The following is a 13,554-nucleotide window of genomic DNA, read 5'->3' on the forward strand; positions in this document are numbered from 1 at the left end:
AGTGATTTCTTCTGTGGTAGCCTGCTGGAGTCACCTTGATTTGTTGCTGTAGGTTATGGGCCGAGATTCTCCCAAAATGTGCATCTTGTAGAAGAAAGAGGAAGGAAGGAAGAAAGGAAGGAAGAATGGGAGGGAGAAAAGGAGGGAGGAAGGAAGGAAAGAAGGAAGGAAGGCAGGTAATTCATTTTTAAAGTCACCTTCAACATAAATGTAATGGAGAGTTATGCCTATATTCTCCTCTATATACTTATGGTTTCAGATCTAATATTATTATCTTTAAACTATTTTTATTTTAATTTTATTCATGATGTTAAAAAGAGGCCACTTTTTACATGTAGATGACCAGTTTTCCCAGAACTACTTTTTTTTAATAGATATTCCTTGCTCCACTTTATATTTCTCACTTTTTTAATCCAAGATTAATTAATTTTATATCTGGGGGATAATCTCTGGATATTCAAATATATTCCATTGATCTAATGATGATCTTTCTTTATTTCAGCACCATGCTTTTACATTATCACCATTTAGAGTACAGTTTGAAATTGGGGAGAGTAATGGCCTCCTATCTTTTTAATGCAAGTATTTCTTTCACTATTTGTGGATATTTATTATTCCATACTAAGTGCTTGATCTACTTCTTGAATATATCTATTTCTTTGAAATATGCCAGAATTTTTCTTTTCTCATTATAATAATAATTTTTATTTTGACCAAAGTGGATTTTATTAAATTTGTAGAATAACTTTTGGGAGTACTGCCATTTTAGTGATGTTAATGCACCACATAATTAATCACCAGAGAGGTGTAATCACAACAATACTTAGATATTATTCATACCACGAAGACTTGCACTTACCAAAAACAATGAGAACAACAAATGATAGTGTGAATGTGGAGGAAACAGGGTTACTATTCCCTGTGGTGGGAAGCTCTGAATAGAGTTTACTAGTCCACTTTCATCCATTTCTCTTTTCTATATACTTATTAGTATATATATATATATATATATATATATATATATATATATATATATATATATATATATATATATATATATATATATATATATATATATATATACATTCCATCCCCTAAAAACTATATACACACAAGGCACTGAAATTAAATGTAAACTAAAAAGGGACACAGAAGAAAAAAAATATTTGCCCCATCAGATAAGGGGTAAATAGCTAAGAAATACAAGGTACTGATACTGACAGAACTTAACAAGATAAAAATCTAATTCCATCAAACAATCGGAGAATAAATGAATAGATAATTTCTAAAAGAAGAAATACAAATGGCTCAAAGGGACATAAAAATAATGCTTTATATCACTATTCATCAAGGAGATGCAAATCAAAACAACAATGAGGTACCATCTAGTGCCATAGAGAATGGCACATATTACAAAGACAAGAAAATTCTGTGCTGGCAGGAATGTGGAGAGAGAGGAACTCTCATTCACTACTGGTGGGAATGCCATCTAGTCCAGCCTTTATAAAAAAACAATATGGACATTCTTCATTAAATTGGAATTTGAGCTTCCATATGATCCAGCTATACCACTCCTAGGGTTTTACCCTGGGAACACAAAAATAACAATACAAAAAATGCCTTCCTCACAGTTACATTCATTGCAGCTCTATTTACAATAGCCATAATTTGTGAACAAACAAGATGCCCTTCAACAGATGAATGGCTAACGAAATTGTGGTACATATACAAAGGGGAATATTATGCAGTTGTCAGAAGAGATGAAGTCATAGAATTTTCTTATATATAAATGGACATGGAAACTATTATGCTGAGTGAAATAAGTCAGAGGGAGAGAGATTGGCATAGAATAGTCTCACTAATCTATGGGTTTTAAGAAAAATAAAATACATTATTGTAATAATGCCCAGAGTAAATAGAGATGAGGACCAGAATGACTGGCTCATGATATGAAGCTTACCACAGAGTGGTAAATGCAGTTAGAAAAATAACTACACTAACAACTATCATGACAATGTTAATGAGTGATAGAAGTAGAATACCTATCTCAAATACAGGCAGGGGGTAATGGAGGACAGAGATGGGGCCATTGGTAGTGGGAATGTTGCACTGGTGAAGGGGGTATTCCTTTTATGAGTGAAACCAACTGCAATCATGTTTGTAATCATGCTTCTTAAATAAATATCTTATTTTAAAAATAAATGTTTCCTTTAAAACATAGCATGGGCCAAGGAAATTCAAATTCAATGTTAAAGATATGTCTACCATATGCAAGTCACCAAATTTAATCTATACTACATGTTCTCCAAAATAGTGTTATGTGGGCTCAGCTGGCCCCTGTTATTACTGGACAATTGCATCAAATGTCAATATTTTATCATTGGAAATGATCCTAAATCCAAGTGCTGCTTGTAGATTGCCCTTATAAATAACAATAATAAATAAATAACCTAATTACAAGTATTTGGACCTATCACTCTGGTAACTAATCTGAGAAAGAAATAGACTATTTTAATGACTAGCTTTTATAATAAAACTGGTTATATTTCAGAGACAACACACTCATATTTCTATTTTAGAGTAAAATATAATTATTCACCTTTATGGTTAACATTCCTGTTACTCAATTGGCAAACCAATGATAAATGTTCTTAAACTATGAATCTTGTTATTAAATACTATTTACATTACTCTATAGCTAGAAATTGACTAAAAAATCAACAATCAAAAATAAATTTAAAAAATCAACATACAATTCCTTTCTCAAAAATAATTTCATATGTGAATAATATAAATACACAATCCACCATAGTAGATAGAAACCCACATTGATTTTACTGTACAAAGTAGGAGAATTCTAACCGAGTGGTCAAATAAGAGTCATAAGTAATAACATGTTGACTACTGATTTTTACCAGCTCTAAAAATTGCCTTAGACAGTTTATAGAGTAGATTTTACATAAGACTAAGAAGTTTAGTTAATAATTTGTTAAGGAAGAATTTTTTTTTGTTTGTTGATTTGTTTGTTTGAATCACACTCAGTAGTGTTCATTTCAAACTTAGTATTTGGGGTCACTCCTGTGATTCTTGGTTCTGCGGATCAAACCTAAGACTTTATGATGCATAGCATTTCCCCAGTATTAACTAAGTCTCCAGTCTCAGGAATGTGCAATGAAAAGATGATAAGACAATGTATAGAGAGGCAGACAGATGTCAGAGGATTGACAACAGATGTAGGCAAATACCTAGAATTTTAGTTAAAATTGTATTTCAAAAAATATGTTTTCATATTAAGAAGAATGTATTTCTTGAAGAAAGTATTAATACAGAGTGCTAGATTGATAACCAGCAATAGGGCATTTGCCTTGCACGCAGCCAACCCAAGACAGACACTGGTTTTATCCTCAGAACCTATAAGGTCCTCCAAGCCTGCAAGGTGCAATATCTAAAAACAGAGCCAGGAATACCCCTGAGTGCTCCAGGTGTGGACCAAAAACCAAAAAAGGAACAAAAAAAAAAAAGAAAGAAAGAAATAGTAATACTATAACAATTGACATATATTCCACTTTATTTACTCAAATTACAAAATTTTTGAATATTTACTTTAGATTTGTTTCTTGTTTAACAGGAAAATAGTAGAGATAGAGTGATGTTATAGAATATCAGGTAAGTAATATGCTTTACACCTAGATTACCTGGGTTAAATCCCCACAATCCAATATGGTCATCTAAACATCACTAGTAGTAATTCCTGAATGCAGAATCAAAGGTAGCTCCCTGAACATCACCAGGTGTGGTCCAAAAACAAACAAACAAAAATACAATAAATATATTTGAATTTTTATTTCAATTAAAACTAATTATATAGTATCACTGAGATAAAACTTATCCAAACTTTATATTTTCTTTTTTATAGTAACCTATACTCATTATTTTATGAAAGAATGTTTAAAATTCTCTTGCAGATCTGGATTTGATCTCCAGCATCCCATATGGTCCCCTGAGGCTGTCAGGAGTAAAATGGTCCTGAGCACAGACTCAGAAGTGATCCCTGAGTACCACTGGGTGTGACCCAAAAACAAGACAAAACAACAACAAAAAAATAAAAAGAAAAGAAACATGTATTTTTATTTTGAATGTACATATTCGTACATATTGTTTTAAGTCATTATTTTTATGTCTCTGTGATATTACTATTGGCTTATTCTCTTTTATTATTAATGTGGTGATGCTCTTTTCTGATGTGAACTCCTGCTATCAAGATAATGATTATGATGATACTTCTCAGCAGGAAAGTGTAGAGGGTGCATCAAGCACTACAGAAATCTGGCAATGTGCCCCTGCTCTCACCTTTGCCAACATGGGTGATAAAAAAAAAAAAAAAACATGCCAAAATGACATCAAGAGTCCTTTGGAAAAATTCTATCACCTATGTATTTTCTTTCATCTGACCAACAATCTTCAGTCCACATATACTCTTTTATGACCAATAATCAGATAACAAGTTCAACAGTATAACTCATTATAGGTCTGCAATTAATCCAATAATCCATGTGAGTGTGACCTTCAAGGTGAAGTCACTGATATTTTATGTTTCTGTTTAGGCCCAAGATTTTATGGTGTTAATATATCTCTTCAATTATTTTTGTTCATTTAGTGAGTCTCTTTTACATACATATTTCCATCTCTTTCACATTCTTGGACAACCTTGTTTGGAGACAATTTGTTATAATCAAATTATATTTTGTTCTTTCACTATTATTATTTTATCTTCTTTACCTGCATGTAATCTGACATTAAAAAATTATTTGATTATTTCCCTTGCAGCTCTCTCAATCAAGTTACTGCCTCAATTACTAATCATAAATTTTAATGGAATATCCTCCAAATATGTGCTTATTACTTCAGTGCATTATTTTTTTACCTCTTCCTTAAATCCTACTCCAATTTTTGAAAATGTATGACATCCTACTTTATATCCCTATATGTCTTTTTTTGGTTATAATTATATAGTTCACTCATTATTCCTATCTCTGAGATATTAGCATTTTGACAACATAATGAATTTTCCATAATTTACAGTGATTTTGACAACCATGCTAATTATTTTAAGTATATTGGTCCTTAACTTCCTAATTCATGACTATTTCCTTTCTTCAAATTATAGCCACTCTACTTGTGATTACTTATGAAAATTAAGTATAGATTTAATGATACATATCCTATGGTTTTCCTGACTACCAAATATGTTCAATTACTTAAGTCAAAACAGTGAGTAATTTCCTGTTCCTTTGCAGAGCACAAAGAATGTCAAGAGACATTTATATTCTTTTCTATTTGGAACTGGGATCTCAGGGTCATTTGTTTTGGTACTGCAAACAAAGTGCCATGTAAAGATCACTGACTACTGACAAGGTATATCCCACTATGAATAATAGACCCTCATTATTACAGCTCTAAGCAAAATCATTCTAACATTTTCACAGGATAGTGTAACTGGACTCTTGAGTAGATAGGTGGTCATGGCTGTGAATTTCTTGTAATGATATCAAATGTTTGAAATCTATTAAATATTCATACCCTATGGACTCCTTTATAAAAATATTTCTTATGAGTAGTCTGTCATTTGGTCCTAATTCTGAGGTTTGTTTTATTTTTTTTAGTCTGAATACTCCCAAGTGATGGTCAAAAGTCTTGGTGTCTCATTGCAAATTCTTGGAGAGCAGGCTTGGTCGATTGATGCAAACATCTGGGGAGGTAGATGCTGCTACTCAAGAAAAGCAGTTCTGAGGATAATTCTGGCCACCTTGTGGTAGTTGAGGACCTCCAGGACTGCAAGTGATGATGTTTGGTGGACAAATGGTGTCAGGAACTTGACTCTGGTGCATACCAAGTACAAGCTCTAACTATAGTTTTGTCTTCCTGCCACTTCAGTTAAATTATTTACTCACTTTAGTTAGCATCTACTTCTCCAATAATTCTGATTTGTTTTCAGCTACATTTCAGATAATTCTGATATTTTTATTCTATTTAGTCTTGGGATATTGTTTCCAAATGCAATCCAGTGGTATTTTAGCATGTGTCCATGGTAATTGCCAAAAGACAAAACTTTTTATCATAATGCAAATAATTAATTAATGAGTTGGCTTTTCACAGCTGATGTTATGTTTCTTTCAATCACCGTTGTACAGTAACTTCAAGGTTAAGTCCTAATACATATTCTCCTGGTAACTGCTGGTGCCTATAGACTAGTCTCTGCAACAACTTTAAATTATACACATATAATTTCTGTAGCATATAAATCCATCTGCAATAGCTCCTTGCTGATTAAGGATTATTATGTTACTTGATTTTCAAACTAGAGGTGAAAACTATCAAAGAGACATATTGGTGTTTAAGGTAGTTTTTCAAGGAGGAAGATATCACTTTTAATAATGCTAAGTGAGTTAAATATATCAACTCAGAATTTAGATAAATTTGGGACCGGAGCGATAGCACAATGATAGGACTTTTGTATTGCACGCGGCTAACTCAGGAAGGACCTGGGTTTGATCCCTAGAGTCTCATATGGTCCCCGAGCTAGGAGCAATTTCTGAGCACAAAGCCAAGAGTAAATCCTGTGTGCCCCCCCTCAAAAATAATTTAGATAAATTTGATTTTTCAAGAATTCCCACTGTATAAATTTATCCAGACGTTAATATTCTAAGTGCATGCACTTTATATTTCTAATTCTTACCTTGGTGGTAAAGCCTTATTTGGAGTGAGAACTTAAACTTCTCTGGAGCTGAGAAACACTAAGATTAAACTCTATGCCAGAACTTCAGCTTTTGATTTATTCTCTTCCAGTTTCAAAAGGTTAAAATTTTATTTTGTGCTTTCACGGAGGCTGCTTTGCTTTGACCATTTTCCTAAAATAGATGATTAATTAGTCCCAACCTCTCTGCTTTCCCATAAGTATCCCTGAGGAACAATTATCAAATTCTATAGTAATAGTTCCTATAATTACTAATTTCCCTGTGTCATCTAAATGAACCTGATATGTAACCTCCTAGAGCAGACCATTATAATTGACTAACAGAATATTTAATAGTTATAGTGTTTCATCTGGCTATCTATTATGTATTGAGTGGTTATGCCCAAATAAAATATGCTTTTTCTGTTAGCTACCTGTTAGATTTTTGTTTAATAAAACCTTTTCTAAATAATATTTTTGGAGTGAGTAAGAAATGGCTGACTGTGGGGATTGCCAGGTGGAGTGCTATTTGCTCTACCTGCGAAGTCTCCGCCCTGCTGTGCTTCTTCTGAGGAAACAGAGGACCTGAAGGAAGCCCTGTCCTGTACTTCTCTGTCTTTTCTGAATCCTTGAAGCTCTCCTCAGAGCCATGGAAAGCGAATTCCCAAAAAACTGCATTCTGAAGCTACCTAGTGAGCAAGTGAGTGAGCGAGAAATGGCTGACAGTGGGGATTGACAGGTGGAGTGCTTATTGCTCTACCTGTGGAGTCTCCACCCTGCTGTGCTTCTTCTGAGGAAACAGAGGACCTGAAGGAAACCCTGTCCTGTGCCTCTCTATCTTTGCTGAATTCTTGAAGCTCTCCTCAGAGCCATGGGAAGTGAACCCCCCCCAAAAAAAACTGCATTCTGAAGCTACCCAGCAAGCAAGTGAATGAGTAAGAAATGGCTAAATTTACAAGCCCAGAAAGGGAAGCCGCTGAACTCTGCTGAAACTCAGATGCCAGCACCCCTATCTGCCTGTCTTCTGTACTGTGCTCCATTTTTGGCCTAATCTCATCCTGTGTGTGGCTCATCTGCAGATGGCTCACCTTCCCTGGAGCCTTCCCTGAAGGTGAGCTTAAATGCCCTGAAAGGGGAAGCCGCTGAACTCTGCTGAAACTCAAATGCCAGCACCCCTATCTTCATGTCTTCTGTGCTGTGCTCCATTTTCAGCCTGATTTCATCCTGTGTGTGGCTCATCTGCAGATGACTCGCCTTCCCTGGAGGTGAGTTTACAAGCCCAGAAAGGGTGGAGCCAGAGGAGCACAGCCGCTTCACTTCCCAGCCTGCATATCATTTAACCAATGAATACAACCACAACACGTAGAAAAACCCACAATACAAGTGTGACAATGGGGAAACACTGCAGGCCAGCACCAGACATAGAGAATAATGATGACAACTCTGATGACTTGAACATGACCAATCAACTAGTCAGTCTCTCAGATAAGGAGTTTAGAGTCGCAATATGGAAGATGTTCAAAGAACTCAAAGAAAGTATAGAAGAGAACACTAATAAGAATCAAGAGAATATGAAAATAGAAATCAGAAAACTCCAAACTGAAATTTCAGGTCAAATAATAGGTGTAAAAAACTCAGTAGATGAATTGAAGAAAAACATGATTGAGCTTTCCCATGGGTTAACAGCAGCTGAGGATAGAGTTAGTACACTGGAAGATGAGATGAATAACAAATCCATACAGCAGAAGAAATTGGAAAAAAGCCTTAAAGTAAATGATCAAACAATGGGAAAATTACTCAAAGAATGGGAACAGATGAAAATAGAAGTCTATGATAAGCTCAACAGAAACAATTTAAGAATTACTAGAGTCCCGGAGACACAGGAAGAAAATCTTCAGGAAGAATCAACAGTCAAGAACATCATTAAAGAGAAACTACCAGAGCTAATGAATACATGAAATCAAATCCTGCATGCCTGAAGAGAACCTACTAAAAGAGACCCCAGAAAAAATGCCCCAAGACACATCCTAGTCACAATGACGAATCCCACAGATAGAGACAAAATTCTGAAAGCAGCAAGATCGAAAAGAGAAATTACATTCAAGGGAACATCCTTGAGATTTACTGCAGACCTGTCACCGGAAACACTCAAGGCCAGAAGGCAGTGGTGAGACATAGTGACAAAACTCAATGAAATAAATGCTTTGCCTAGAATACTGCACCCAGTAAAACTCACTTTCAGGTTTGAAGGAACAATACATGGTTTCACAGAAGAACAACAGCTCAGGATCTTTACAGACTCAAAACCATTCTAAAAAGAAAAACTGGATTAGTGAACTAGTTCAGCTTTGGGACTCTTCTAACTAAAGGACTTCCTTAGACTTAAATTTAATCTATGGAATGTAAGTTCTTTCCTTTAGAAAATTTCTTTAGAAAATAAAACTAGATTCAGGGACCCCAAGATCGAGCAGAGAGTGGACTGGGTGAGTCCCCACTTTCCACGTGGGCACCCTAAACCTGAAGCACCCCGAGCAACCCGCCCCAGGGACCCCAAGCCCGAGCGGAGAGCAGACTGGGTGAGTCCCCTCCCCACACGTGGGCGCCCTAGACCCGCAGCAGTGCTGGCACCCCAAGCAACCCGCCCCAGGTAACCCAAGCACGAGCGGAGAGCAGACTGGGTGAGTCCACTCCCCCCATGTGGGCAACAACATCACCTTGATACATAAAGCAGACAGAGATGCTACCAAAAAATAAAATTACAGATCAATATCGCTGATGAATACAGATGCAAAGATCCTCAACAAAATCCTGGCAAATAGGATTCAATGCCTCATTAAGAAGATCATCCACTAAGATCAAGTGGTTTCATTTCAGGAATGCAAGGATGGTTTAACATCCGTAAATATATCAACATAATACACAACATCAACAACAAGAAAAATAAAAATCACATAATTATATTAATAGACGCAGAGAAAGCATTTGATAAGGTCCAACACCCATTCTTGATCAAAACTCTCAGCAAGATTGGAATGAAAGGAACATTTCTCAATATAGTTAAGGCCATCTACCCAAAGCTAGAGGCAAATATTGTCCTCAATGAAGAAAACATGAAAGCTTTTCCTCTAAATTCTGGCACAAAACTAGGCTGTCCACTCTCACCACTCCTATTCAACATAGCACTGAAAGTACTTGCTGTAGTGATTAGGCAAGAAAAAGATATCAAGGGAATCCAGATAGGAAAGGAAGAAGACAAGCTCTCGCTGTTTGCAGATGACATGATACTTTACCTAGAAAACCCTAAAGTCTCTATGAAAAAGCTTCTGGAAACAATAGACTCATATAGCAAGGTGGCAGGCTACAAAATTAACACACAAAAATCAATGGCCTTTCTATACACCAATAGTAATAAGGAAGAAATGGATATTAAGAAAACAACCCCATTCACAATAGTGCCACACAAACTCAAATATCTTTGAATCAACTTGACTAAAAATGTGAAAGAACTATACAAAGAAAACTATAAAACTCTGCTCCAAGAAATAAGCAAGGATATGCGGAAATGGAAGAACATACCCTGCTCATGGTTTGGCAGAATTAACAACTTTAAAATGGCAATACTCCCCAAAGCATTGTACAGATTTAATGCGATCCCCCTAGAATTCTTCAAAGAAGTGGATCAGGCACTTTTGAAATTCATTTGGAACAATAAACACCCTAGAATACCTAAAGCAATCATTGGGAAAAGGAATATGAGAGAAATTACTTTCCCCAACTTTAAACTGTACTACAAAGCAATAGTTATCAAAACAGCATGGTATTGGAATAAGGACAGGCCTTCAGATCAGTGGAATAAGCTTGAATACTCAGAAAATGATCCCCAGACATACAATCACCTAATTTTTTATAAAGAAGCAATAAATCCTAAATGGAGCAAAGAAAGCCTCTTCAACAAGTGGTGTTGGCACAACTGGCTAGCCACTTGCAAAAAATTAAACTTACCCCCAGCTAACATCATGCACCAAGATTAAATCCAAATGGATGAAAGACCTCGATATCAGACCCAAAAACATAACATATATAGAACAACACGTAGGTAAAACACTCCAGAACATTGAGACTAAAGGCATCTTCAAAGAGGAAACTGCAGTCTTCAAGCAAGTGAAAGCAGAGATTAACATATGGGAATATATTAAACTGAGAAGCTTCTGCACCTCAAAAGAAATAGCGCCCAGGATACAAGAGCCCCCCACTGAGTGGAAGAAACTATTCACCCAATACTCATCAGACAAGGGGATATTCTCTAAAATATGCAAGGCACTGACAGAACTTTACAAGGAAAAAAAACATCTAATCCCATCAACAAATGGGGAGAAGAAATGGACAGACAGTTTGACAAAGAAGAAATACAAATGACCAAAAGACACATGGAAAAATTCTCCACATCACTAGTCATCAGGGAAATGCAAATCCCAACAACTATGAGGTACCACCTCACACCCCAGAGATTGGTACACAGCACAAAGAATGAGAACAAGCAGTGTTGGTGGGGATGTGGAGAGAAAGAAACTCTTTTCCACTGCTGGTGGGAATGCCGTCTAGTTCAACCTTTATGGAAAGCAATATGGAGATTCCTCCAAAAACTGGAAATTGAGCTCTCATACGACCCAGCTATACCACTCCTAAGAATATACCCTAAGAACACAAAAATACAAAATTCCCTTCCTTACACCTCTATTCATTGCAGCACTATTTACCAAAGCAAGACTCTGGAAACAGCCAAGATATCCTTCAACAGATAAATGGCTAAAGAAAATGTGGTACATATACACAATGAAATATTATGCAGCTGTCAGGAGAGATGAAGTCATGAAATTTTTCTATACATAGATGTACATGGAATCTATTATGCTAAGTGAAATAAGTCAGAGTGAGAGAGAAAGACGCAGAATGTCCTCTCTCATCTATGGGTTTTAAGAAAAATGAAAAACATTCTTGCAATAATAATTTTCAGACACAAAAGAGAAAAGAGCTGGAAGTTTCAGCTCACCTCCTGAAGCTCACCACAAAGAGTGATGAGTTTAGTTAGAGAAATAACTACATTTTGAACTGTCCTAATAATGAGAATGTATGAGGGAAATGGAAAGCCTGTCTAGAGTACAGGCGGGAGTTGGGTGGGAGGAGGGAGATTTGGGACATTGGTGATGGGTGGTGTTCTTTACATGACTGAAACCCAAAACACAATTATGTATGTAATAAAGTTGTTTAAATAAAAAATAAAATAAATTAATAATATTTTGATACAAAATATTACAATATAGATTTTGCAAAAGAGTTAATATATTAAAGGTGAATTATATTATTTAACTATTGCAAATTATTTTTGTAATAAAGCTAGAAACTATAAAAGAGGAATATCTAGAAAATGCCAAACAGCAAAGATCTATTTATTCCATAATTCACAATGTATCAAAAACATTAAATGCATTTTAATTAAATGTGTCAAGAAATGAAAAAAGGATTAGATCTAATTCAAAGTTTTAAGTTCAAATAGGAAAATATGTTAAAAAAGGAAAAATATATAAAATGTATTCAAGATTGCCAGTTTTCAACTTAGAAAACTAGAGAAAATTAATTAAATTTAAGAATAAATGTTACAAAATTAAGCCTTAAAGCAATAAAATTGAAACAATAATGGCAAAGTAATGAAATTAAGTTGTATTAAAAGTTCAAAACAATGTTAACCCTCAAAATGTAAAGAAATGAGAAAACATTTCTTTAAAGTGATATACATCTGACTAAGAGTATACGAAATAATGATCATCATTTGTCATCAGGGAAGTACAAACTAAATTACAAATTATAAATTTCAAATCAAATTAAATTACTTCTTATCTCACACCGGTGAGACATAAACACATAAAAAAAATGAAAAGAAGTAGTGTTGGCATGGATATGGGTGGGACCAATTCTATGTTGGTGTGACGAATCATTCAAACTTTATAGAAAATAATAATTCTTTAAAAAATAATAGAATTTTCTTATGACCTAAAATTCCACTTATTCATATCTACCCAAATGACACAAAATATCATTTTAAAGAGACACTGTGCACCTACATTTTTTGTAGCACTATTTGAAATAGCCATAATCTGGAAACAGCACAATCTATCAAAGAACAAGCAAACTATTGGATAAAGAAATCGTTGTACAAGACAAAAAATGCATTGTGGGGGAATGAAGAAGAGGAGCTGTGTGAGAAATAGTGTGGTATTGGAATACATAAACTCCTATTGCAAATCATGGTACCTAAAATTTTTTTTAAATAAATATTGGGCCTGAAGTGATATTATAGCAGAGTGCTTGCTTTGCAATCACCTGGCTTTGATCCTCAGCATTCCATAAGAACCTGTAACTGCCAGGAGTAATTTATGAGTGCAAAGCCAGTAGTGACCCTTGAGCATTGCTAGGTGTGACCCCAAACAATAAATTAATAGAAACAAATAAATAAATAATGTTGGTATATATACATAATGGAATGCTACTCATCTGTAAGAAAAGATGAAATCACACAATTTTCTACTTACATGGTTGTAAATTGAGCATATAAACATATATATGCTATACATATCTATGAATAATAGCAATCAGAACATAGGCAGATACAGAAAGATCTTTTATATGTGAAAAATAAAGAAACATAGTAAAAAATATAGCCAAAAGCAGCAGAACTTAAAATTTTTTCTACAGAGCTTATTTTATGTGGATGCAGTGATTCTAAGGAATCCTTCAAATGCTGGTGGAGGAAAGTGTTCATTGTC

Source organism: Suncus etruscus, chromosome 3 (assembly GCF_024139225.1).
Source record: "Suncus etruscus isolate mSunEtr1 chromosome 3, mSunEtr1.pri.cur, whole genome shotgun sequence".
In the NCBI taxonomy this organism is placed as follows: Eukaryota; Metazoa; Chordata; class Mammalia; order Eulipotyphla; family Soricidae; genus Suncus; species Suncus etruscus.